General features: G+C 42.1%; 1 long non-coding RNA gene across 2 annotated transcripts in view; it reads left to right on the forward strand.

Moving 5' to 3' along the window:
• Nucleotides 1–26,756, forward strand: part of LOC120403672 — an 89,226-nt gene that overhangs the window by 17,023 nt on the left and 45,447 nt on the right. Inside the window, exons 2-3 of one of the 2 annotated variants that reach the window (XR_005597665.1) lie at nucleotides 6,900–7,048; nucleotides 16,795–17,001. This is a non-coding gene — a long non-coding RNA (uncharacterized LOC120403672). Of the gene's footprint in view, nucleotides 1–6,899; nucleotides 7,049–16,794; nucleotides 17,002–26,756 lie in introns of those variants that run through there. The other variant, XR_005597680.1, reaches the window with a different exon arrangement.

Raw genomic sequence — 26,756 nt, forward strand, 5'->3', positions numbered from 1 at the left:
CCCCATGTATTGTAGGGGATTAACAGAGGGAGATGGAGCCCCTAGCGTCATTGTCAGGTTTCCCAACAAATCAGTCAAAGATGGCAGACACTGTCTCTTGCTACAGCACAGCTTTTACATTCATCCTCCACATGCAACACTGAAAAGGTTTGCTGCATCTTTGGCAAGTGTCATCTCACCGTGCACGCCCAGTTTATAATTAAAGCTGGTTGTGTGTCGTGGCAAAATAATAAAAATAGAAAAATACATTAAAAATGTGCAAAGTCAAACTCATTATTTCAGCTTCTAAAAACTGGGAAAATTCCTGGCACACAATAATTTCATTAGCAGCAAAATTTATTTTCCATTAAACATTTGCTTTTAACAAAACACACACACACACACACACAAAAGTGTCAAGTTCATGGATGTGTTTTGTCCAGGCATGGGAACATCAGGGTAGCCTTTTATGAAGAATATTCTATAGTTACTGGCCTAAAATGTCAATAAAGGACTTGTGATGTGATTTTGGCTATCCAACTTGAAACACTTTAGAGGAAACTGATTTTCATGGGATGGGTGCTAAAGCTGGTTTGGGGAAAAGCAAGTATTTGAGCTGATTGGAGAATGGAGGAGGACGGGGGGGTTCCCACAGAAATTTTCAACTTTTCATGGAAAATCCCCCAAAAATGTTCAGCTTTGGACAACTGAAAATTTTCAGCCAAAAAACATTAAAAAAAAATGTTTTTCAGCTCAATATGTTTGAACTGGGGGCTTTCCATTTGTGATGAAAATTCAATTTTTTTCAAGGAAAACAGATGCTTTCCACAATATTTGATTTCCTCAATAAAAAAACACCCCAATTTCTTGTTAAAAAAAAGTTTCAGTGGAATATTTTCAACCAACCTCCAGCTAAGTATGTTGCATGAACATAAATGCATTTTTTACATTTCATTCAATATTTTTCTTGGAATTATTTTAATTGAAACAAAATAAAAATGGTAATTTCATTTCATTTCAGATTGAAGGTTTTCATTTTGTTTTAGTTTTCACAATATGAAAACAATCAGTTTTTTTTCTCTCTCTCTCCTTTATTTTTTTGGGGAAAGCAAAGAATAAAAGAGACAGGAAGGGGAAAATTTTAGTTCTGCATTTCTCTTTGAAGTCTGTTTTTGAAGTTTGTTTGTTCAAGTATGGCTACTTTTTAAATCTTTTATAGAATGTCCAGGAAGATTCAAGTGTTCTCCTACTGGCTTTTGTATGTTACCATTCCTGATGTCCGAAGTCTCTTCTTCAAAGAGAAACAGCAGAACTAAAATTCATTTGCAAATTTAAGACCATTAATTTGGGCTTGAATAGGGTCTGGGAGTGCCTGGCTCACTACGAAAGCAACTTTCCCTCTCCTGGAATTGACACCTCCTCATCTGTTATTGGAAGTAGACTACATCCACCCTGATTGAATTGGCCTTGTCATCATTGGTTCCCCACTTGTAAAGTAACTCCCTTCTCTTCATGTGTCAGTACATAATGCCTGCATCTGTAACTTTCACTCCGTGCATCTGAAGAAGTGGGTTTTTACCCACGAAAACTGATGCCCAAATAAATGTTAGTCTTTAAGGTGCCACCGAACTCCTCGTTGTTCTAGCAAAAATGTGCACCTTTCCAGTAAGAATTCATTTTCAAGGTGCTGGCATATAATCTGCCATTAGTGGATATGTGCTGCTAGCCAAGACTTGGTTCATAGAATGGAAATCCCTCCCATTCCTGTATTAATAAACATTAAACAGCCAGAAACTTACTAGGCTCTGGGGCGGCTTCTGTCCCTTCCATTTTTGCTACTGATTTGATGGCAGACTGTCCTTCAGAGGGGCATCATAAAAAGCTCTTCTGAATATAGCCCCAGGATGTGCTGCGGCAGCTCCAACGTCAACGCTTCCACTGGGTGCAGTGTCAGCAGCAGAGTCACTTCATTGGCCGCATTCAGCACATGCTGCTGGCTCCCTCAGTTCCCATGCTGGATTTTGGGGCCAACAAGTCACCATCCTGACTGATTAGGTCATCATGCATTGCCATTGGCTCAGTGTTCAGCGCAGTTCCTAGCACCCAGTCAAACGCCTCAGAAAACAGGCATGATGTTGATGAGCTGCCCACGGTGGTATTTTGGTCCTTGGTTTTCTGGTACTTGGTCCTGAGCTGCTTACTCTGGTCCCCAGTCTGGTAAATTTCCAACACTGCTAGCATCTTCGCTCTTTGCTGGTATGCATGGTAACATCCACTGTTTTGCTGGCCTCACGCCAGAGATTAACCAAAACTCTGGCTGTGCTCCTGCAACTATGAAACAGCGCACTTTGCAAAAGACTTCTTCTGTTTGGTCTCCATTGCAAAGGCAGAAGGTTCTCCAAAGGTGTGTTTTCAGCTGGGCAATCAGAAAACAATACAGGGGTTAAACACTGACTTGCCGAGCTGCAGCACTACAATGAGAGGGGTTGCTTCCATTTCATTGGAGCCAACTGGCAATTCTTTTGATAGATGGGACAAAAGGAAGTTGGCCCATGGGATTGTGTGATACTTTTGGTGGGGTCTCAGGACCTGAGTCTGGAGGGGCTGCTTCTACACTGCAAAGCAATAGAACTGCCATGATAGGTGTTGTGATGGATGTTTCTGGGGATGGTAAAGCAGACCAGTACTGGAGGCTGCCAGAAGACATCCCCCGGCAATTCACATGAGAGTTTACTAGTCTGGTTTGCCTATTTCAGCCTGCCTTTTACTCTTATTAGAGCACCCCAAGTCAATGTGGATATTACGAAGCAACCAGGGTAACCTGAGGGGTAACAAGAGGGGTTACAGAAATTAGAAAGATTTAAGGGTTAAAAAAAAGTCTTTGGCCTTAGGCTGCTTGGACTACGAGTAGTTATCAGAAAAAAATGGAAAACACAGTAGTGTAATAGGAAAGAATGTAACACATCAGGCACCCAGTTCATCAGAACACACAGCAAAAAGTCAAGGCACATTCTGAACCATTGAGTTAAGGTAGTAGCTGTGTTTCAGTTGGCTGAAAGGACACTCTGCTCACAGACCTGAAAGGAACTCAGCCCTGGTTCACAGCAAGTATAGTATAAAAGGAGTTCTGAGGTCATTCAGGTCTCCGTACATGCCAATATACACTCTGTAAATACACTCCTAGCTAAGGAGTGCTCATGAAATGGAGAGGCAATGCAGTGGCCATGTGACTGCAGGGTAGTGGAAGTGTGTCAGAAAATGGAAATTAGATCCACCTTGTCTATAACAAGTATATTGTATATCACTTGCAGTGGAAGCCATTCACAGAAAATTAGAGGACTAGCACATATGGGCCTTGGCCTAGTCTAATGATTGGTTTTGCAGGCTGTACTTCCTTATCTAGCACATAGTGAATAATTGGCTCCGTTTTCTGACTCTTTTGGTTCCTTTAACCATACATAGGGTATCCCTAATAACAACAGGCAAAAGAGAATGGTAAATGGGAGAAAGGATGGTCCTGTAGATTGATATGCAGGAGAGGTCTGTTCAATTCCTAGGCTCTGCCACAGATTTCCTCTGTGACCTTGGACAAGCCATTTAACCTGTCTGTGCCTCAGTTTTCTTTCTGCAGAATGGGGATAGTAGATTTTGGGATGGTAAAATAAATTAAGAGATGTGAGGAACTCAGATAGTTCAGCGATGGGGGACGTATTAGTGCCTGGATAGATAGAAAGTCATATTAAATGAGGCACAGCTAATCTGCAAGTCTGCTGATGGATGGATAGTTAATAGATGTTGTAATGAAAAAAAAAATCCAGCAAGACCCCTAGTCCGTCTTGCATGATGCTTAGGGAAATACAGGTGCTACAGCTCAGGTCATACATGCGTAAGAAAACCACAAAGTTCACCTAGCAACACAGGAGTTTCCCTAGCATTATGACCCAGGTCTCGAATCCAGGCTTACAAGGCCTCTACCTGGCAGCCTGCTGGAAATAGCTTACCTGGGACCCATGAAGCCCAGCCCCCAGTGCAAGGCTCAACCCCTGAACTCCAGCTGTCGGAGTACCAGAGCAGCTGATTGGCCTGCTGGCCCTACTTAAGCCAGCAGCAGGAATAGGAAGCTGTCTGAACAACTGGGTTCCACCCTGCTCTGGACTGTGTATGCCTTATGCTTCCCTAGCTTGATTTCCTGGCATTCTGACCCGGCTTGACTCCTGGCATCAGACTTGTGATTCCTGACCTCCAGTTAGTCTCCTGCTTCTGACCTCCTGATAATCCTACCCAGCTGACTCTTGATTCCTGATTCGTGACTGCAGACTCTGGTTCCACCTACTAGGTCTGGCCATGACACATAGTTTGGTTCTACCCCAGAATCCAGTTAGCCAGCACTAGTGGACCAAGAGCCTTTTCTACCATACTGCTGCAGGATGCAGGAGATTAAAAGCTGGTCTCTTACCACCAAGGTGGCAACCTTCAGGACTGAAGACACAAGAAGGAAAAGAAGCCACCTGATGCCTTTTGAATATCCCAGGTTAGGGTGAGTCAGCCAACCCTTCCTGAAGACATCAGAGTAAGAGGACGTAGGTCAGAGGTTCTCAACCAGGGGTACATACAGCCCTGGGGGTACACAGAGGTTTTCCAGGGAGTACATCAACTCATCTAGATATTTTTCTAGTTTTACAACTGGCTACATAAAAAAGCACTAGTGCAGTCAGTGCAAACTAAAATTTTATGCAGACAATAACTCGTTTATACAGCTCTATATACTATACACTGAAATGTAAGTACAATATTTATATTCAGGTTGATTTATTTTATAATTATATGGGGAAACTGAGATAATAAGCAATTTGCCAGTAATAGTGTGCTGTGACACTTTGTATTTTTACATCTGATTTTGTAAGCAAGTAGTTTTTAAGTGACGTGTAACTTGGGGGTATGCAAGACAAATCAGACTCCTGAAAGGAGTACAGTAATCTGGAAAGATTAAGAAACACCGATGTAGGTGGTAATACACAAGTTCCCACCTACCCCAGGAGACTTCAGAAGGGAAACAGGTTCCAGGATTCATTGGAATGAGGGAGAGAAATAGGAAAACAAGGCACAGAAGGGTGAAATGACTTCCCAAAGGTCTCCAAGCAAGGTAATGTCAGAGCCTTGAACAGAGCCCAAGACTCCTGATTTCTGCTCTAACACCCTACTCCCTGGAACATGGTCTGTCCCAAACACAACTTCCTCTTTCCTTTTGACTCCTGCACTCAGCTGGCCGGGTCTAGCTATAGGTTCTCTTGGTTTCCCTAGCCTCCAACTATGTCCCATCTTGAGGAGACTGGAAGGACAGGAGAGAATAATTAAGCTATCATCTCTCTGCGCAGACACAGAAATGTAGCAGCTCCTGCTGCTTCCCCCTGAAATCGGGAGTGATTTTAAACCACAAAACACAAGACATGGCTTCTTCCTGGTTGCTGAGGGAGCTTGATGTCTCTGACAGTTGAGTCTAACACAATGGGTGCCTCCTGATTATTTACAGACACTAAAGAGGAACAAGCTTATTACATCAGTGATGGGTTTAATAGGAGACAACTTTGGGCACATGTGTCACATAGCTGACATCCTACATTTTTATGTATTTATTTGTTTTTAAACCAGTCCTGAGATTGAGGTCCCAGCAATAAAATAGCTGATTAACTACGATTTGACAAGCCTTCACGTTAATTACACAAAATCTGGATTTGTTTGTGACCAGGCCAAAAGCCTTCCAGTGCAGTCTTTCCCTTTTAAATCAAAGCAGGATGGCTTCCAGGGTCTGGGTTATGAACTAAGTTGTATGCGATTTGCAGTCATTCATTTGCCAACAGGGGATTCTTCACAGCTGTTTTTCTCACTCATGTTCCTAAGCAGAGTTTTTTAGTTTTTTAACTGTTTGTGTCACTGTTCTTATAATAGGTCCTTTTCTGAATAATAATGACAATAATAATGACACCTATCTCATATACCATATGTTATCCATAGAACTCAAAAAGTTTTACAAGGGAGAGGTCAGTATAATTATCCCCTTTTAGTTTTCTGTTTTGTGCCTCTCTACAGATAGCCTATAGGTTAGTTTAAAAATGCTATGGGTTAAAGGCCTAAGCACCAGCATCTCCTTTTGACTTCATCGGGAGCGCTGAAAATTAGGCCATTTATTTTCAAATATGTGCATGAAAACCATGCACACGCGTGTACAAAATTAGCTCAACATAGACAACTGTATATTTTGCACACCCAGCTCCATCACATCTTCTTGAAAAGTAGCCAGTGTGTGTGTGTGTGTGTGTATATATATATATATGTGTATGTCTATGTATATATATAGGCACTACCACGCATTAGTTTCACTGTAAATTAGGTGCCTAAATAGCTTTGAGGATATGAGTCTAAGTCACTCCAGAATGACAAATGTTGAATCATTAATGGTAACCACTTCACATGACAAATATGAATGTGAATATAAAATAGACTCTTCCCTGGTAACCAGGTGAGATGTTGTTTGAACACAGGTCTGGCTATTTTTCTATTTGTTGTGTGAAGTGGTTACCATTAATGATTCAACATTTGTCATTCCAGAGTGACTTAGACTCATATCCTCAAAGCTATTTAAGCACCTAATTTACAGTGAAACTAATGGGTGGTACTGCCTAAATATTTTTGAGGGTCTGGGCCTTAGGTCCTGTGATGTCTCCTATTCCCTGTATAGGAAGGGATCCCAATTTCTGCCCGATTCTGATCCAAGTTACACCAGTGTGGAACCTCATTGTGTGGTGACTGTTGAGCTTCTATTGGTTTTTACTGAACTTGCTTACCTTCAGGACTCAGTGAAATCAGGTGACCACAGATTAATCCATATGATTTTAACTGAGTTCCGTTTTCTCTCTCTACAGACCCCTGCATTCTTATATGTCTGGCAACAAGAACACTGTATAGAAGTGATGGGAAGGAAGTGCAGACAGGACCAGATAAAGGCAGAACAGGTGGCTCCTTAAGACAGGAAGACATCAGGGGCAGGAAAATGTCTGAGGCTGTCTAATGTGTGAGTAACTCTGAGATTTGGACATTTTCCATTCTGTCTAGGACAGCAGTAAACAGAGCCATTTGTAGAATTTGACAGACGTTTCACTTACTGCAGGGAGTATTATTTCATATTAAACAGAGTAAAATCTTTCTGAGCTGTATATTTGGGAAACAAAGCTGAATTACAGGCAATACAGGCATTGATGCCTATAGTTAAGGTTGCGCCACACTTTCCTTTATGAGAACTTGTTTTTGTTTGCTTATAACTTTGCCAAATTCAACTGTTCAGGTTTAAATGTTTCCTTCTGGGTGTCTGCTTGAGCTCAACATTTTTGTAAAGTTTCAGCTCAGCAGAAACTGATTAGACATTTCTGAGAATGAGGTTAGGGGAAAATATGTTGTTTTCTCCACATTTCAAAAATTCCAATCACTGTTTCATTGAGAAGTTCTTGTGCCTCCATGCTTTGGAGTAGGGACTTGAAATTTGGTAGATGGGTCACCCCAAAGTCAGGGATGTGCCTTTTGCCATCAACATAAAAATTAACTACAATTTGGTAAATTTTAAGCCTCTGAAAAATCTCAATTCACACATGCTCAGTAGACGTTTGTTAGAACTTTGTAGATAAAATTCTCCAAAGATTCCATCTGCACTGAGCATGCTCCATCCCCTCACTTTTCCTATGTCCAGCTGCGCAGTGTATGTGCCACACCCACAGAGGCTGGGCTGGGCAGGACTGCAGGGCCTGAGAGAACTTTCCCTTCAATTGCTCCTGCTGGCTGCTGCAGGCCTCTGTGATGCTAGACGCAGGAACTGGGCAGGGAGACGGTCTCTCCTGTGCTCTCATGTTTCCCTCTGCCTTTGTTCGGGCAGAAACAGCCTGACGCAGATGCAGAGGGCCCAGGAATGGGGAAGAGGGGCCTGGGGGAAAGGGAGCTAGCTGCAGGTGTTGAGGGAAATAGGAAGAAAAGGGGCAAGAGCTTTGGAGGGAAGAGGATAGGAACAGAGATGAGGGACATGGACAGTATTGGCAGAATGAGTTATTGTTTGGATTGGCATTTGGTGAAGGGAAGAAAAGAAACTGGGTGATGCAGGGGATGGAGCATTGTCAGATTCAGCAGGAGCCCTGGGGGGGTGGGTCCAGGGGCAGGTAGGAGCCAGAGAGGTGAGAATCAGAGTTGGCGGTGGGCATGGTGAGGATCAGGGCTGAGGTTGAACAGGTAGGAGACAATGGTGGGTAGCAGCAAGGGAGTGGGGCAGGCAGGGGAAAAAGAGTCTGTGACCACCAGAGCACACTCTTCTACAGAACCTGGAACTGAACCCTTTATTCCTGAGGATCTGTCTAGCAAACAGCTGTGAAATCCATTGGTGAAAGGGTGTATCTCCATACTTTTCTAGTAACAGGTCCACATGGAAGATAACAGCTTATTACTGCTGTCCGTTACTCCATTAGCTCACGTGGTAGAAATAGAGAGGAGAGACTATACCCCTAGCCGGTAATACCTCAAATGCTGGGGTTAGGTGGAGGAATCATAGATGCAAATTTCTGATGCAGCCCTATTTCAAAAGCGATCCACACCAAAACTCCAGCTCCAAACACTTGTGAACAAACTAAGGTGTTTGAAATCCAGCAGTGAGTTTTTAGCCTTCAGCCTCTCTCTAGGAGGCAGTCCTGGAATAACTAGTGTGGGAATAGGGGCAGACTGGGGAAATTCTGAGACATCTCTATCAATCAACTGGTGCAAGGTGAAAAATAAAGTGTAAAGGGTCTGACATTGATTCTGAAAATAAATGTATCCTGCTCTTATTCTGTTAACTCCTTTGTCTAGGATGTTTGTATACGTATGTACTGTATTGTATCTTGTGTTCTTTGTTCTGAACAAAAGCAAACAGCTTAAAGGTGTCGAGAGGTTTTTTGTGAGAAGGGTAAAGGGAATAGATCATGTCAGACCTTTGCTAACTAAGAATTTTCAGCTAGTGATATACCATTTTCATCTCAGTCCTCACACCTATTCATGCTGAATAAGTCTTACAACATCATGTCTTCCTTATAACTCCCCCCCCCCGTCAACTGAAAGGATAAAAAATGCTTTTCTACTTAAATAGCATGAATTTTACTAGTCACAGATACACACTTCAGGATGTTTTGATCCATATTCTTTTACCATTGTATCTCTACACCAGTTTTTGTACATTGCTGCTATGTCAACAATAACATTCCTTTCTTTATATAAAGTGCTCAATTCCAAAGGCCTCTGAACAAAGGAATTTTAAAAAGATGGCAAAAAGATGAAGAAACAAATTCTGATTCCCCAGGAACTGAAAAAAAAGGTCTCTCCTGATTTGAGTAAATGCAAAGAAATCCAAATGTTAAGAGTAGTGATTCTCTCTCACTCACTCACTCTCACACACACACACACGAACTGTTCATCAGCTGGCCAAGGCAGGCTCTCACTCGGTCCACTGTCCCCTAAGGCTGAATCGAATCACAGAACCCCTTGATTGTTAGGGAAAGTCATTGGATCTATGGCCTGTGTAATAGCTTGGGAGACCCCTACATTTCCACAGCAAGCATGCAGGGCCGGTGCAAGGATATTCTGTGCCCTAGGCGAAACTTCCACCTTGCGCCCCCCGCCCCCACCCCTCCCCCCAGAGCATCACTTATTATAAACTTTCAAAAATTAATACAGCATAATGTGGCATTGTTCATTAGAATTAATACATATTTGGCTTGAAAATGTATTAATTTAATTATTTAGCCTACATATTTAATGAAAATAAATGAATAACCTGACAGGGTGTGGGGCTGGCTAGCTTTGGGCACGGGGGTGTGGCAGGGGCTGGCTGGAGACGGGGAGGTGGGGCTGACTGGCTTCGGGCAGGGGTGTGTGGCAGGGGTTGGCTGGAGACAGGGGGTGTGGGGCTGGCTGGCTTTGGGCAGGGCAGGGCAGGGGAGCTGGTTGGAGCTGGTTGGAGATGGGGTGTGGGGCTGGCTGTGGGCAGGGCAGGGGGTGTGGGGCTGGCTGGAGACCAGGCACCGGCCCCAGCAACCAGGTGAGAAGAACAGGAGTGATTCACATGTGTGTTCTGGGGTTGAGAGTCAGGGCAGCGGGTGGACCTCTCCCTTTGGGGAGGCTAGCCCTACAGCACCATCCCTTATGCACAAAGCCCCACCCACCACAGCCAGACCCTTGAGCCCCCCTGGGGCCAGAGCAGCCCCAGCCACACCAGCTGGCTTCAGGCTGGAGCAGCCCCAGACCAGCATCCCATGGCAGCAGCTGCAGCCAGGGAAGGCAGACCCTTCCCTGGCCTATTATACCCACCGCCCATGTTGAGAGTGAATCTCAAATCAAGGGTCAATTTGAAATGTGTAGTCCTCATGGCTCCTGCTATCGGTCCTGCTGTCTGGGAAAGCATCAGATTGGTAACCCCAAGTAACTGGTGAAATGATTCCACCCAATTCTTGGTTGCAACTCTCACCTGCAGTTCCCTGCAAATGCAGACTTGGCAGCCTCTCACCCTGCTCTAGGAAGCAGGTGGCTTTGGAAGCCCCCAATAGCTTCAGGTCCCTGGCAGCAACAACTCCTGATCTGGAAGAAGTAACTGCTGGCCTCCAAAATGGCTGCATAGCAGGTGGTCTAGGAGCATGGCATGTGGAATATCTCCCTTGGACCTTGGCATGTTTCTTTCTTCCAGGAGTCTAGTTGTGAAAGCAGGGCCAGGACTCCTAGATTCTAGTGCCAGCTTGGTCACTAACGCTTTGGGTCAGTTGCCTAACTCTTCTCTCTCTGCCTCAGTTTCCTTATCTGTAAAATGGGATAATACTGCCTATCTACTCCACCTTATTGCTATGAGGCTTCCTTAACCTTTAAGTCTAAACACTTCTTTGGGGAGAGAGTAAAAAGTTTTTATTCCAAGCATGTGAAGCACTGTGGGACTAATACACAAAAGGAAGCCCTCGTTCTCTAAATTTGGGTGGAAATTTTGTTGAGTTTCTGCCAGAGTCCTTACCAATTGCAGAACATTAATTGTTCTATTTCCAGATTCAGTTCAAAATATTACTTGTAACCTATAAAGTTCTGTATTCTGAGTCCTATAAATGGCCCAATCCCATCTCAGCTGTGACATTCAAAGACACTGAATAGCATCCTAGAAGAATTGATTCACCTTTCTGGGGTTTTCCTCCTTCGTTCCCTTCATTTTTTCCCTCCTAACTCTCTTATTTCTTCTTTATTTTTTCCAGGGTCTTTCTCCCTCAGACTAATTTTCAATAACATTTTAGAATGGATAGTAAGATTTTAGTGTCAACTCACTGAACTTTAGGGAGCTAGTGAGACTTGAAGATGATAAATATTGCTGACTCTCCAGGGCAGAGACCTTTGCCAATGAACTTGGGGGGTCATATTCTACTTTAAGACCTTCAGTGATAACGTCATGAAAGCTGCTTATTATTATTAATGTACTGCTTTGTGAGGTTTTTTTTTAATACAAGAAATAAACATGCCTGGATAAACAAATTAAGCACATAAAAATGTTAAGGGAGGAAATAATGAAACTGGAAAGGTGACATTGAGGACCATTAAGGATTTTGCCAGAGCAGCCCAATTACAGGAACACCTGTGCTAAATCACTCTGTGCTGATTCACCATGTTCATTCATAAGATTCAAGAGCTCTCAGAATGTCTCATTTCTCGTCTGTAGTGTGATGGCAACGATGGTCAAGTGGTTGCACTATAAAACATGAAAGATTGCTTGTTCAAATCCCCTTAAAGGGCTGTTATTTTATTTAATTTTCATTACATCGCTTGCCAAGGACACCTGATATACTCCACTTGTCTTTAGTATATAATTTATTTTTGCGTCACTTTTTAAAACCCTTGAAGTAGGACAATAGCTGCTACTGATATAATTATAGGTCAGGGTTTCAAGTCATTCTGCCTCTCCAATAATCCGCAATAGCATCATCTCATATCAGAACCAAATCCGGCTTTGTTCCCAGTACTGCTTCCTGCTCAATGTTTCTCTGAATTCTCCTGTAAGCTCAAACGTGCAGTGTGGATCTCTGAGTCACCATTTAACAGTACTAATGTCTTTTTGCTACCAGCAAAAGTTGCAAACTCCTATTTGCAAACTGAGAATGTGAGCTGATTTGGAGAATTTCTTATCCTTTGCAATATACCTGTACCACACCAATCTTGGAACAAAGACACTTTTATATACCTACTGATGACAACAACATTGTTCTGAAACTTTTCTCAAGTGCATTCAGAATACCTCTGCCGACTTTAGCAGGGATCAGAAATTTCCTTTAGGAAGCATCACCAAAATAAAGATACAGTTGCTAATGTAAGTGCTGCAGCTGCATTATAAGTTGGACAAGAAACTTAGTATGTTAGGCAATCAGCTTTGATCCTTTCATTCCTGAGTCCATTGAAATCAATGGCAAAACTCCCATTGACTTCTGCAGTTTACATGACAGGTCATCTTACAGGAAAGGCAAGTGGGATCCCAATAGTTGTTTGATTCTGTTCTATTTAGGTTATTATATTGCGCCCATCACCGTGGAATCTGAGTACAGACAAATGGATTCTAAAACTTCTCCTTACCGTAGTGACCTGAAAAACAACAACATCCCAGGGGACCTTACAGGTAAAAGTGGAAGCAAAACTAAATCTAGTGTCCTTGAGGAATCAAGTAGTTATAGTCTCCACAGTTGGCTTTCTTCTTCTCCGCTCTACCAAGCTCAGTAAGACCAGTCAGTATGTGGATGGGTGACCAACAAAATTGTGGATCTACAAGCGGTGGTGTTATTATTTAATGCACTCTTTCTTCTGAGTCACCTCTCAATCAGTGCCCCAACATGGTGTTAGATGCCCTCTTCAAGGTGAGATGAGACATAAAAACCAGGTTCTACCCACTTATGATCAATAAAAATCATGTGCCCTTTTCACAAGAGGAGTAGGGATGTTGGCACTGGTGTCCAACTGAACAATGGCATGCTGCCTAACTATCTTTCTCCTGCACTTCAGTTGGATATGGCTACTCCTTACATACTGTTGCTGTGCATTGGCTAAAGGCTGTTGCATTCAGGGCTGGGATCCCTGTTTACATCATATAGGCCCATAGCTCCTGCAGTAAAACTCATGACCCAAGAGAACAGAAAAGTCTGCAAATTAATTCAGGGAAATTTCTTCCTAATATTCCACTTAGGGGAAAAGTTTTGGGTGGCAGGGGGAAAATGGCCTCTAAACGGGAAGGTCCAAGAGATCCATTGGGGACCCCTATCCCTAAACCTGCAGACTCCCCCATAAAAGACCTGCTTCACACTGCTCTGTAGGCTTCTCTTCCCCATCTGGCTCCCCCAGGAGCAGTGCTGCTCTTCCTTCCCATACTGGGCAGCATCGGAGCTCTACAAGAGTTAATGGTGCTTTTGGAAGTATTGACTCCAGCTTACAATTCGGCTCAGAAATCAGCCTGGTTCTATGGGAGGCATGAAGCAGAACACCTCCTTACCACCCAATCTCCTCCAAAACCTTAACTGTACACTAAGCCTTAACTGTACAGAGTAGACAGGGTAAGGTGTCCAGGAAGCATGGAGCATAGTACAATGAATCATTTCTGACCACAGAATCAGAGCTTTGTTCCCCAATTTCTGCTTCTTCTTTCCCCAGAGCTGGGTAATGGAGAGGACCATAGCAAATGTAGCTTATTCTGTTTTACGGGGTCTTTGGATGAAAGGCACTCTTGTGAAACTGTCCCTCACAATCATTACTGCCCACATTTCTCTCCCTCTGAAATGATATAAAATTAAAATAGCCCAACCCAGCAATCTCACAAATGTGTTCCTCTAGTATGTAAGCTTTCAAAGTGATTATAAGATCGGGCACGGTTTTTCTTTGGCTCCTGGCTCTAGCAACCTGAAATGCTGCCACATAATTTGAGAAAGAAAAACAGATATTCTGATATATAAACCCTACACATATGTCTGACTTTGAATAATGCATGAAGTGTTTCAAAATAAAATCTCTTAATAATTTAGTCACCATCCTTGAATCCACTGTGATGGAAATCTGCCAACAGAGGCAAGATGGAAGCCTGAATACGCCTTTGTGGCCAGTGCTGTTAAAGCCAGACATTCCAATACAATGCATGGCTAGTGGGCTTCCCAGCTCAGATCAGACTGATGACAGTTTAACAAAGAATAGAGCAAATTGCATGTAAGGAGCAATGTGGCCCACTGAATAGGTCACTGGCCCAGGACAGTGGTCCCTTCTGATCTTATAATCAAGGGAATTGTTAACTAACTTCAAATTGCGCAATCCCATTGGTTTCAAGTTATGTTCTCAGTTTAGGTTGTCACCCTAAGCTGTCAGTACCTTAGTTTTACATCCCAACCATAAAATATCACCTCCAGTTGCATGTCAACCCCTAAAACTACTGAGTCCCCAACATTGCTTTCTGGATGTTCTACGGAAGTCTCCATCCAAGTACCTACTCTGTGAAATCTGACAGGAACCCTGCATGGGGTAACAAGACTCCAAGCAACAAGAGTTTCCTTAGTGGGTGTGATCTCAGACGAAATTCAAGGGGATCTTTCTAGCAATGGTCAGCAGTACGTTGTTCAGTAAATAGTCAGATGATTCCCATCTGAAATATCATGGTCAGCAGTTCAAAAAACCCACAACTCCGGTTAGTTTATTAATTTTTGTTTATTTTTTAACTCAAATGGCTACAGGTGGCTTTTGGAGAGGGAAACACTGTGTGGTTTGTGACAGAAAGGATGCAAAAGTCCTAAATCCCTCAAGCGAAGTCTCCATTGTAACAAATTTTCAAATGCCAGTGCTGTCAAGGGATGTCCCTTTCATTTTTACATAAACCTATCCAGCAGTGACATGAAAAGAGCAAATAGCAGCTGATGCAGAGCAAATGCATTAGACAAACCCTCTCTCACAATTACAAGTATAAGTACCTTTGGAGACCGGAGGGATGATTCCACAGATGGTAAATTGGCTGACATGTATGCAAACTGACAAGGGTTTTCAACCTTCAATTGTTATACAGAATCATTTTCTGTTTAATACAGGATTTCCTCCCCTGAACTTCACTTTAAATTATTATTTGTTGCAGGGCTACTGTCAGCTTCAGGGCAAAAGTACTTCGGAGGCTGCAAAGTGCTATTTAGAAACTGTTGGTTTAAAGATTAGGAGATAAAATTAGAATCTGGGATGACTTCACTTCTTCAGGTGGAGGCGCTAATCAGCCCCAGAGACAGATCCGGCCGAACAAAGCCAACAACAGATAATATTACCTCGCTACTCTTCATTCTTAATACTTTGTAATTTGACTGCAGGCCGTCCTGTAAACACCAAACATACAGATGGCAAAGCTCTGGAGTCATCTGCAAACCTTGCCTCTTTGCTGTTTGAATCATTAGGCCTGATCCATCCATGCCTTCTTCCCATTCTACCCTGGTGTAACACTGCTATTGGACTACAGCAGCGGAGGGGAGAATTGAAACCATTTCTGGAAAGTTGGGAACTATTCCCCTATAACAGGTCAGAGGGCAAGAGATTGCTAGCGATGGCCACATCCTGGGGTATTGTTTCCCTGGTGACTTTATCAGTTTGTTCCAGTGACAGGAGGGGCTAGCTCTTGAAAAAGAGGCAGATAAGTTAAATCCCGTTTCAGATCCAGTTACAGTGAACTGTCAAATGGATGGCTCCCAAAGGTACAGGAGGCAGATTAAAAACAGGAACCTCGGGGGAGGGAGTTTAATGCTGGATATGAAGCCAGAACTGGTAGGGGGCCTACTGTAAACTTGAACTAAGGTCTTTTGTGACTTTGTTGTTGGTAACTTGTCGTCTTACATCTGTGAGGAGATTTTTTGTTTTGGTTCTTTTCCAAGGACGATAGAGACACTTTATTTTATTTTCTTCTTGCCTAGTCTGATTGAAGTGCCCTTTATAAATTAATCTGGCCACTCAGTCTCTGGGATACTTCCTTATTTCATCCTACTTCAGGTAATAGTAACGGTAGCCCATATTTTGGAGCTTCACAAAGCTAACAGCAAAGACAGTTTGTTTGGTTAGTAGAAAGGCTTTCTGGTGCTACATAAAACTGATAACAGGTCATAATCTTAGTCAGCACACAAAGCGCATATAATGTCAGCCAAACATTTGAGAGTACAATCAAAATTAGCCTGGAGAAAGCAGTCTATTATCTGCTTGCCAATAAATCTCATCTTTGAACAGGAAATAAATTGCAGTGTTAATGGTACCATATTTTTGCCATTTTAGTTTAATCCCTCTTCTTCAGAAAGGAATATTTGGACTGTTAAACATTAAGCAATAAACTAACAGCAGGTGTTGCTAAATATATAGCATGCAAAGGCAGCTAAGCTGCTTCTCCGGACAGAGGAATCCGCCTTAGCAAAAAAAGCAGAGATAAATCTCATCGAGAGACACCACATAATAACCAAACGTGAGAAAAACATTTCAGAGGAAGAGGCTAAGGCAACTGAAAATGCTTCATCACATGATGAGTTCCAAGAATAGCAAAAGGACTGCAAGACAAAGGGGGGCTTCCCCCCTGAAAAAAACAAAACAAAAAAACCCCACACCTTTCTAAAGCTGTACAGTGGCAGGTATGCCTCCGAATATATTGGCAAACTATTTTTGTGAATTCCCATGATCCCATTTACCCATATTCAAGGTTATGCCTCATTGTATGTATGACTATATTAGATTCACTAATCCTTCTATCGGCAGATGAACCAGCAATGGAGAAATGCAGAAAATAATTACCTCTGCACGAAAGCATCTTGGAAAATTTGAAGTGACAGTGTGACTGACTGTAGTATGTTCTGAGTTAATTCTATACCCGATAATGTAGTCACGGACAAGATGAACACTGATTCACTGCTAGCCTTCACCACCATAACTTCTTGTGATTCTTATTCAACACATCTTTTCAAAGCCAAATCTACACTGAAGATCCATGCCCTCTAAAAGCATATTTTACACGTGACATTTTTCTCCAGTGAGTTTTAGGTTCTTTCCTTCCTTTTCAATATTAAAATTGATACCAGCTTTGGCTCAGTAACTTCTTCTAATGAGATTATTATTTTGAACAAAGCTGGTCACAAGTGAACCAACTGTACATATTCTACAGCTCATTGCACTTCTGGGATCAAAATGGGCAGCACAATGAAAGTTATCTCAGCCTTGAGATGTTCGGTTGCTGCTAAAACAGTACCAATGTAAACTTCTAATAAAAAAACATGATGCACTATTTAGAAGTCACCAGGTGGTGGTGGGTGTGGTGGTGTATTTCCAGAGTGTGCTTCTACAAATTACAGTCATCTCTCTCCTCTACTCCAGCGTGTTACCAACAAAGCCAACTGCTATCAATGACTGTGAAACTTATGCTGATGCAAACTTTTTCAGATCCAGGCATTAATCTAGCATCTGGAAGCTTGTTAATCAGAGCTGCAAGATTACTTTAACACTCCCAGTGGCTTTCCCTCCCTGGCAAAGCTTGTCATTTCATGAAGCAATCTGTTACTGTCTGTGTTTCATAAAGAAAGATGTTGAAATTCGTCACTGATTGCACTCTTTGCAGTCATTCAATTATAATGCATGCACCTGGAACCCACTTGTCTAAAGTGTAACAGGATGGAGTTACTAAATATCCTATACAGCTACTCCTAGCCTCATGCAAAATTTTGAAGGTTACTGAGCAGGCAGTTTGAAACAACATTAGTGTCATCTGAAATCTTCAGACATCTTGAGCAGTAGCAGTCTTGCTTTCAGCCTGGGGACTGCGCTGCTCTCATTGATAATCTACTCCTAGCAATGGACAAAAGTCAAGCATCCAGGCTAATTCTTTTAGAGCTGCCAGCAGCCTTTGATATCATTAAACCACAAGGTTTTGTTGTCTAGACTCAAGAGATCTCTCATTCAGGGTTCCTAAGTGTTATGTCCAGCCACTGTTCCTGTTCAAGATGTGTGTAATGACATTGTGAAAATCAGTTAGGAGGTTTGGACTGATCTTCCTATGCCAGGCCGAGGTTGAGATTTAGCTAAGAACACACTGAGTAGGCTGAAATGTAACTGAGACGAGACAGAGGAGTTGATTGTTGGTTAGAGGAAGAGTCATCTTGGGGTGCTTCCTTCTCTTACCTTGGGCCTGAGCCAATGGGAATCTTTCCATTGACTTAATGGGCTTGATACATAGGTGCTGGAATGTGGGGTGCTGGGGGTGCAGCTATACCTCCTGGCTTGAAGTGGTTTCCATCATATACAGGGATTACAGTTTGGTTCAATGGCTTTCAGTACCCCCACTATACAAATTGTTACAGCACCTCTGGCTTGATCACATCCAATTTAAGTAGATGTCACAATCTGGGGATGCTTTTGGACCCCTCATTATGAGGGGCATCAGAAGTCACATTTTTCCCCCATTTGCCTCTCGTTAGGTGGGCATTTGTGACTTTAGGGCCCTGTGCGCCCAAATCCCTCCGGTGCTTTTGAAAATCTCCCTCTTCCTGTTTTGAATGAGTTTTTCATCCACCAGTGAGCGAGCATTGTTAATCACTTTGAGTAAAAGAACTGGTCTGAATAGTGTCTACCCATACTCCCCTTTTTTTCACTCCATACACTGCTCATCACACTGAGCACTCCTTCCACTGGACTGCTTCTTGCTGGTAAATGGAACAAATTGTATTCTGGATAGCAACACATCTTGAACAAACACTCTGACTGATGACAGAGAAACTGGCATATTTCTGGTATCCCCGAAGAAGAGTGTAAATGAGAATGAGGCTGAGGATCATCATAGAAAAATGCAGGATTGTTCAGGTAAAACCAGGATGTATGGTTGCTTTAAATATGAATTATGGTGCAAAGGCCAACTTCCCTCTCTGGCTTTTGCTTGAATGTGAGACTGGCGGGGTGATATTTTGCACATATGCCTCAAGCAGGGAAAGAGTGTGGCCAGCCTATGAGCAGATACCTGGGGGTTAGGGAAAACCAAAAATAGTCTCTTGTACACTACACATGCTCTGCAAAAGACAGTCATAACTACAGACCTTGAGCTTACCTGAGGCAAGGACATATAGAATCAGCAGTGGTAGACGTCTCCATAAAAGTGGAGACCAGACTGGGGTGGGTTGCCAGGCCTTCTGCACAGTGCCAGCAGAGGTATTCCTGTGTATAAAATAAAATCAAGCATAAATATCTGAGAACCCCTCTTACTGAAAACCACAGTAAAACATTTTCACAGAAAACATAGGCCAGAGTATTCAGACCACCTCAACAATGCATGATCAGTAAAGTTACAATCAATGTTGTAGGAGAACTACAGGGCATAGATCGAGCTATTTATCTCTATGTACTAGAAAATACAATATAGTCTCTCTTCCCACTTAAGGTGGATCATTGCTAAGTCATCAGAACACACTATTGCCTAGCACTAGCTATGAGCTGGAGGTTTTTATAAGAGTCATCCCCTTATGAAAAAGTCCTGCACAACTTGATGAATAAATGAAATGGCTCCAAAATCCTTAAGTTGAGGGTAAAGTTTCTATAGCTTTTTAAAACATCCTATAGAAATGTGTAGCAGGGATATAATACTATAGGAAGGTTAAAAATTATAGAAGGAACACAATCCTCTACTATATTCTAGATGGCAAGAATCTGTTTTGAAACCACTATTTCCGCTCCCCCCACCCCCAATCCTCCTCAAACATGTTAGAGACATGACCCCACTTAACATAATCCAAGATACAATTTTTCCTGTGGCTTTGACGTCCTTGTGCTGCACCATCTTTGTATTGTAGTGCGGGCCAGTGGTGGTTTCAGACGTCTACAGGCCTAACCAAAAACTCGTATGGAGATTGAAGCGGGCCCTGGGAAACTCGTATTGCATATAATTAACAACAGAACAGGGCTGCCTGCCTGAGAGTCAGATAGCTTAGGCTGAGGGAATGTAGCTTGTTATCTGAACACATGCCAAAGGCAGGGGATTTATAGAGCCACACACAATGTATAGCAAAATAAATATATAAAAGAAATTTCCCCACAACATTGCAAGTCCCCTTGCCATGCATTCAGATGAGGTCAAAATTAGGTTACTTGAGAAATGGGACTTTATGCAGCTGAAGTGCAGGTGTGATTGGGAGGCAAAATTCACACTATCCACACTGGCCCTAGGAACAAAGCTGCAGTACTGCGCCCTTTCCCTTCCCTCCACCCCCATATGGGGAGCCCACTCCAGCCTACAGACTGAAACTTGGACTTTTTGCAATTAAAAGTAATCTCTCTCTCATGCACACAGGGCAAGCCTAGCTCTCTGCATCATGTAAGCCTTTTTCCTGTGGCTTCACTTAGATTGCAGAGCCTGGCGTGGGACTTCTGCACTGGGTACATTTCATCCTGTAAGATGCTATCTGGTGCAATTTTCTTGTACCTGCTAAGCCACAGTCTTAAATGAGCTGAGCCATTAATGTCTTAGTCTTTTGGTTTCAATATGTTGCAATCATAGCAGATGTTTAGAAAACTGTGTTCATAGGATTGGATCCATTGCATCTGCTGCTACTGATACATGCTGCTTTTGTAGTTCATTGCACTCTCATTTAAATTTAAAAAAGCAGACGAGTTTGATCTCATGCTTGATATTAAATTAATCAGAAGGAGGAAAGCTGATATTTACACATTCTTGTAGTGACTTGTTTTTAAACAAGTTTCAAAATGAAACAATTGCTCTGGTACCTTTAACGATTATTGCTCATTTCTATACCATATATCCTTCCAGCTGACTAAAAGGATCGTATTTCCTTTTAATGAGAAAACATGTCCCGAGCTCTGTGATGATGATGATGATGATGATGATAATAATAACAATAATGATGTAATCATATAATGACTGGGATTACATGCTATCATGTTAAGACTGTAATGGGAGGCAGTGTGACCTAGGTTCTATTCCCATCTCTGCCATTGTCCTGTTGTGTGACCTTGGGCAAAGCACTTTCCCTGTGCCTCAGTTTCCTCATCTGTAAAATGTGAATGATGGTATTTCTCTCCTTCCTCAAGCCCTTGGAGATTGACTGATGAAAAGCTCTGTATAGGAGCTGGGTATTATTTACTCAGGTTACCCTGGTTACTTTATAATATCTTCATTTAGTCTTGATTTGTTCTCAGAAGAGTGACAGGCTGTCAGAAATTTGAAAGGCAGACTGGTAAACTCACAGGTGGTATTTATTGGTAAAATATCTGCTGATTATATCTTTGATATCTATTGATGAAAAGCAGCATATAAAGGCTAGATATTATTCATGGGGATAACGATACTGACCTTTGTAAAGCACTTTGAGATCTGCTGACGAAAAGCACTATTATTACAATGTTTCATGGAAACACATTTGACATCTTTCTTTTTCTAGAACCCTGTTCTCATGATTTGGGATTAAATCTTTAGCTGGTGTAATTCAGTGCAGCACCTTGCACTTCAGCTTGAAATCAATGGAGCTACAATATTATTACACTGGCTGAGGATCTGGCTCTCTTGACTCCTATTTCTTTTGTACATGACTGTCAAAAGAAGCCATGACTGTCAAGGATGTTTGCAGTGTCAAGGATGTGACAGGAATGAGAGACAACTCCCCCGTCTCCTGGAAACAAGACGAGAGAGAAACTTCTTTTTTTCCCTGTGCAGGACTCACCATGTGCTGAGCTGGACTGGGTGAATAATCTGAGGAAAATTCTCAAAATATTTAATCTTGAAACAAATGCACTCCATCTCTGTCAGGCTATTTATAAGCTTGCTTTTCATTAGTATGTTAGCTAATGGGTTTAGTGGAAGGAACATTCCCTAACGTATGTGCCCAATCAAAACCAAATAGGTTTCAAATTGCAACTATCCAGTACTCACAATGAAGCACTTACAAACAAGGTGCATACCAAGATGTACTGGACAGGTTCTTTCCAGCCCTAGAGCTATTACCGTTTCTAGCAGTATTCCCTAATTTGAAGGATAGGGAATATTGCAGTAGCCTATAATCTCTCTGAAACCAGGATGAGTTTTTACATGTGCCCTCTGTACCTAAAAACATTCTAATGCTTTGTGATGGGTTGGCCACTCTAATCTGCAACTAGGGGGACCAGATGTCCTGATTTTATAGGGACAGTCCCGATATTTGGGGCTTTTTCTTATATAGGCTCCTATTACCCACCCCCGTCCCAATTTTTCACACTTACTATCCGGTCACTCTATCTGCAACTCAGTGTGAAACATGATGGTGAGAATTTATGCAGCTTAAAGGAACTCCAAAGATATTGACAGAAAGAGCACGGTGAATTTCCAGCCCTCCAGTGCAGTGGAAAGGGGAAAAGTCCTGAGATAGGCTCCTGTGGGTGAAAAGGCAGGGCGGGAGCAGGGAGTAGCAATACTGGCAGGTGTTGCTAGGTTAGCTTGGAGTTTTAAGGAATGTGTGAGTCAGAGGAACTGAAATGGGTAGTTTTCACACATCCCTAGAAACATTAAATTTATTTATTGGAAACATAACTCAGCTCATCAGCTCTTATGGTGAATGTAGCGACATTGCTGGAAAAGCCAAGCAGATATCATACCTGTGGCTGAGAAAATCATCCTATTGCAAACTGGAAACACCATAACACACTCGATTTCTACACCTGGCTGAACAAAATAGGGCAGATTCACCCTTAATATAATTCCATCAAAATCCATGTGGTCATACTAAAGATGAATTTGGCCCACTATATTTTTCTACTAAATCCAAATGCTGCTTCTAGAAGCAAATTGATCCTATAGTTTGAATCACTACTTAAGACATCCAAACTAAAAAGACACATTTAGGACTCCCTTACAAATGAGATTTCATTTTAGATTAGTTGTAATTTCTCACCAGTTCTATAATTCATCATGTTATCTATACATTTACACATATAAAGTTTGGTTTATTTTAAAACAAGGGTATTAAATCAGCATAAAGGCAAAAGATCTCCTAAGGAAATCTTCATGCATGTCTCCTTTGGTGTGCTAAACCAACATCAGGGCCCCATTGTGCCAGGTGCTGTACAAATACATACATATTTAGGGCATCTGAAGCAGAGCAAGGAATTGAACTTAGGTCTCCTGAACCCACCACTACCATCCTAACAACTGCAACATCTTTTCTCTGCATAGCACAACCTCGCACAGGCCCCTTGAAGACCCTGTCATGGTCAACACCTGTAGTAGTTTTCAGAAAGGTGGTGTGAGGGGACTGGTCAAAAGGGGAAAGGATATCTGCACCACCATGTTCACCACAGGCTTTGGCAACCTGTTGGTTCACTGGTACACTGTGGGGAGCCCAGGGAAGACCCTTTGATTTCATGCTTTATGCAAATCAAATGGGCACATGCAGGTTGCACCATATAGGCTGGAATAGCAGCTGCAACAGAGCTGTCTATAAATTGAGAGTGGTGGATTCTGTTCTCACCAATCCCACTTGGTTCAATGCCTATACGCATTTTCACTGGGTTTATGCAGGGAGACATGAATTCCACCCAAATAGATTTTGTCTGAGACGGGAGTGTAGCCTCTGAGCCATGGCATGTAAGGAAGTCACTTGCCAACCTGTCTCATTGTATCACATATTGAGTCATCTGGTCTGAAAATCCCACCTCTGAAAATAGGCAGTGTAGGCAATCAGCAGTGACAGCACTGAGCTCTCCATTGTGGAGGGCTCATCTACCTGGGGAGAATGCAGAGTCAGAAGGTAAATCAGTGGGCAATTTATGGGCACCCATAGTCAGACCTGGGTATTTAAACATATGAGCATCTGAAGTGGGTGGAGAAAGGGAGATTATTGTAGAGGAGTGTTGTTCTACTAATGGCAAGTGTGTACTCTTGTATATTTCCCAAAGGAGTTGTACCAACTTCAACTTAAGAACATAAGAATGGCCATACTGTATCAAACCAAAGGTCCATCTAGGCCACTATCCTGTCTTCCAACAGTGGCCAATGCCAGGTGCCCCAGAGGGAATGAACAGAACAGGTAATCATCAAGTGATCCATCCACTGTTGCCAATTCCCAGCTTCTGGCAAACAGAGGCTAGGGACACCATTCCTGCCCATCCTGACTAATAGCCATTGATGGACCTGTCCTCCATGAATTTATCGAGTTCTTTTTTTGAACCCTGTTATAGTCTTGGCCTTCACAATATCCTCTGGCAAGGAGTTCCACAGGTTGACTGTGCACTGTGTGAAAAAATACTTCCTTTTGTTTGTTTTAAACCTGCTGCCTATTAATTTCATTTGGTGACCTCTAGTTCTTGTATTATGAGAAGGAGTAAATAACACTTCCTTATTTACTTTCTCCACACTTACTTTCTCTCTCCAGTCATTATTTTACAGAACTCAATCATATCCCCCCTTAGTAGTCTCTTTTCCAAGATGAAAAATCCCAGTTTTATTAATCTCTCCTCATAGGGCATATGCTCCATACCACTAATTATTTTTGTTGCCCTTTTCTGAATCTTTTCCAATTCCAATATATCTTTTTTGAGATGGGGTGACCACATCTGCATGCAGTATTCAAGATGTGCGTGTATCATGGATTTATATAGAGGCAATATGATATTTTATGTCTTATTATCTATCCCTTTCCTAATTATTCCTGACATTTTGTTCATTTTTTGACTGCTGCCTCACATTGAGTGGATGTTTTCAGGGAACAATCCACAATGACTCCAAGATTTCTTTCTTGAGTGGTAACAACTAATTTAGACCCTATCATTTTGTATGTAGAGTTGGGATTATGTTTTCCAATGTGCATTACTTTGCATTTATCAACATTGAATTTCATCTGCCATTTTGTTGCCCAGTCACTCAGTTTTGAGAGATCCTTTTGTAGCTCTTTGCAGTCTGCCTGAGACTTAGCTATCGTGAATAGTTTTGTATCATGTACAAATTTTGCCACCTCACTGTTTACCTCTTTTTCCAGATCATTTATGAATATGTTGAATAGGACTGGTCCCAGTACAGACCCCTGGGGGACACCACTATTTACCTCTCTCCATTCTGAAAACTGACCATTTATTCCTACACTTTGTTTCCTATCTTTTAACCAGTCACCAATCCATGAGAGGACCTTCCCTCTTATCCCATGACTGCTTGCTTTGCTTAAGAGCCTTTGGTGAGGGACCTTGTCAAAGGCTTTCTGAAAATCCAAGTACATTACATCCACTGGATCCCCCTTGTCCACATTCTTGTTGACCCCTCGAAGAATTCTAGTAGATTGGAATGATTTCCCTTTATTAAAACCATGTTGACTCTTCCTCAACAAATTATGTTCATCTATGTGTCTGACAATTTTGTTCTTTACTATAGTTTCAGCCAGCTTGCCTGGTACTGAAGTCAGGCTTATCAGCCTGTAATTGCCGGGATCACCTCTGGAGCCCTTCTGAAAAATTGGTGTCACATTAGCTATCCTCTAGTCATTTGGTACAGAAGCTGATTTAAATGATAGGTTACAGACTATAGTTAGTAATCCTGCAATTTCACATTTGAGTTCCTTCAGAACTCTTGGGTGAATACCATCTTGTCCTGATGACTTATTATTGTTTAGTTTATCAATTGGTTCCAAAATCTCCTCTAATGACACTTCAATCTGGGACAGTTTCTCAGATCTGTCACCTAAAAAAATGGCTCAGGTTTGGGACTCTCCTTCATATCCTCAACTGTGAAGACTGATGCAAAAAATTCATTTAGTTTCTCCACAATGGCCTTATCGTCCTTGAGTGCTCCTTTAGCATCTCGATCGTCCAGTGGCCCCACTGGTTATCTAGAAGGCTTCCTGCTTCTGATGTACTTAAAAAATTTTTTACTATTACTGCAACAGGTCAGTCTGGATCAGATAGAAAATTTGTGTGTTGTTTTATTAAGAGATTTCTATAAACTTCGTGGGGCCAGATTCTTTATGTTGTACAATGACCCATTTTAAGGGTGGCGTGGAACCACACAGGAGTGCAAATAAGGCTGATTTTGATTCTTCTAGTGCAAACAGACATCTCCACTGACCAGTGTGGACTAAGATGGATGCAAGGCCTGCTTCCTTTCGAGCGATTTTGCATTCTCATAGATTCTAGGAAGGACCATTGCTTGGACTTCTTGGAGAATAGGGAATGAAATTGTCCATGGCACAAAGGGAAGGAAAGGCTCTCACCCATGCAAGCCAAGCCCTATAGTCCATGCGTAAGCAGCATAAGGAATTTAAATGCCATACCTTTAACCTTAACTGGGTTTTAATTCCAATTCTTTTTTTTTATTAGAAATCAAATATGTTTTCCCTTCCCCGGTTGCTTTATTTATTGTTTTACTTATAATGATCTTGTTTCTTGCACCCAAATGTTTTTGTAATTTGCTCGAGGTGGTTACACTCCAGCACTTTGCCCAGGCGATGATACCAGCTAACAGCTGATTGAATAAAGTCATCAATTGGCTTTACTACCCAGCCTTTCAGTAACAAAAATACTGCTGCTCTCATTGGAAAAAAAATATTTAAGAAGCACTTGTCACCATGTATGTCTCCCTGTGCATGTCTGTTAATATTATAACTGCCTCTCCACAATAACCATTATGTTCTATCAGGTGAGTTATCAGTAGCACCCTTTAAGCCAACCCTTCGTACTGTAAGTCTGCACTACTTAAATCCTATTTTGTTGGC

The sequence above is a fragment of the Mauremys reevesii genome, linkage group 1 (genome assembly GCF_016161935.1).
Source record: "Mauremys reevesii isolate NIE-2019 linkage group 1, ASM1616193v1, whole genome shotgun sequence".
NCBI lineage: Eukaryota > Metazoa > Chordata > Testudines > Geoemydidae > Mauremys > Mauremys reevesii.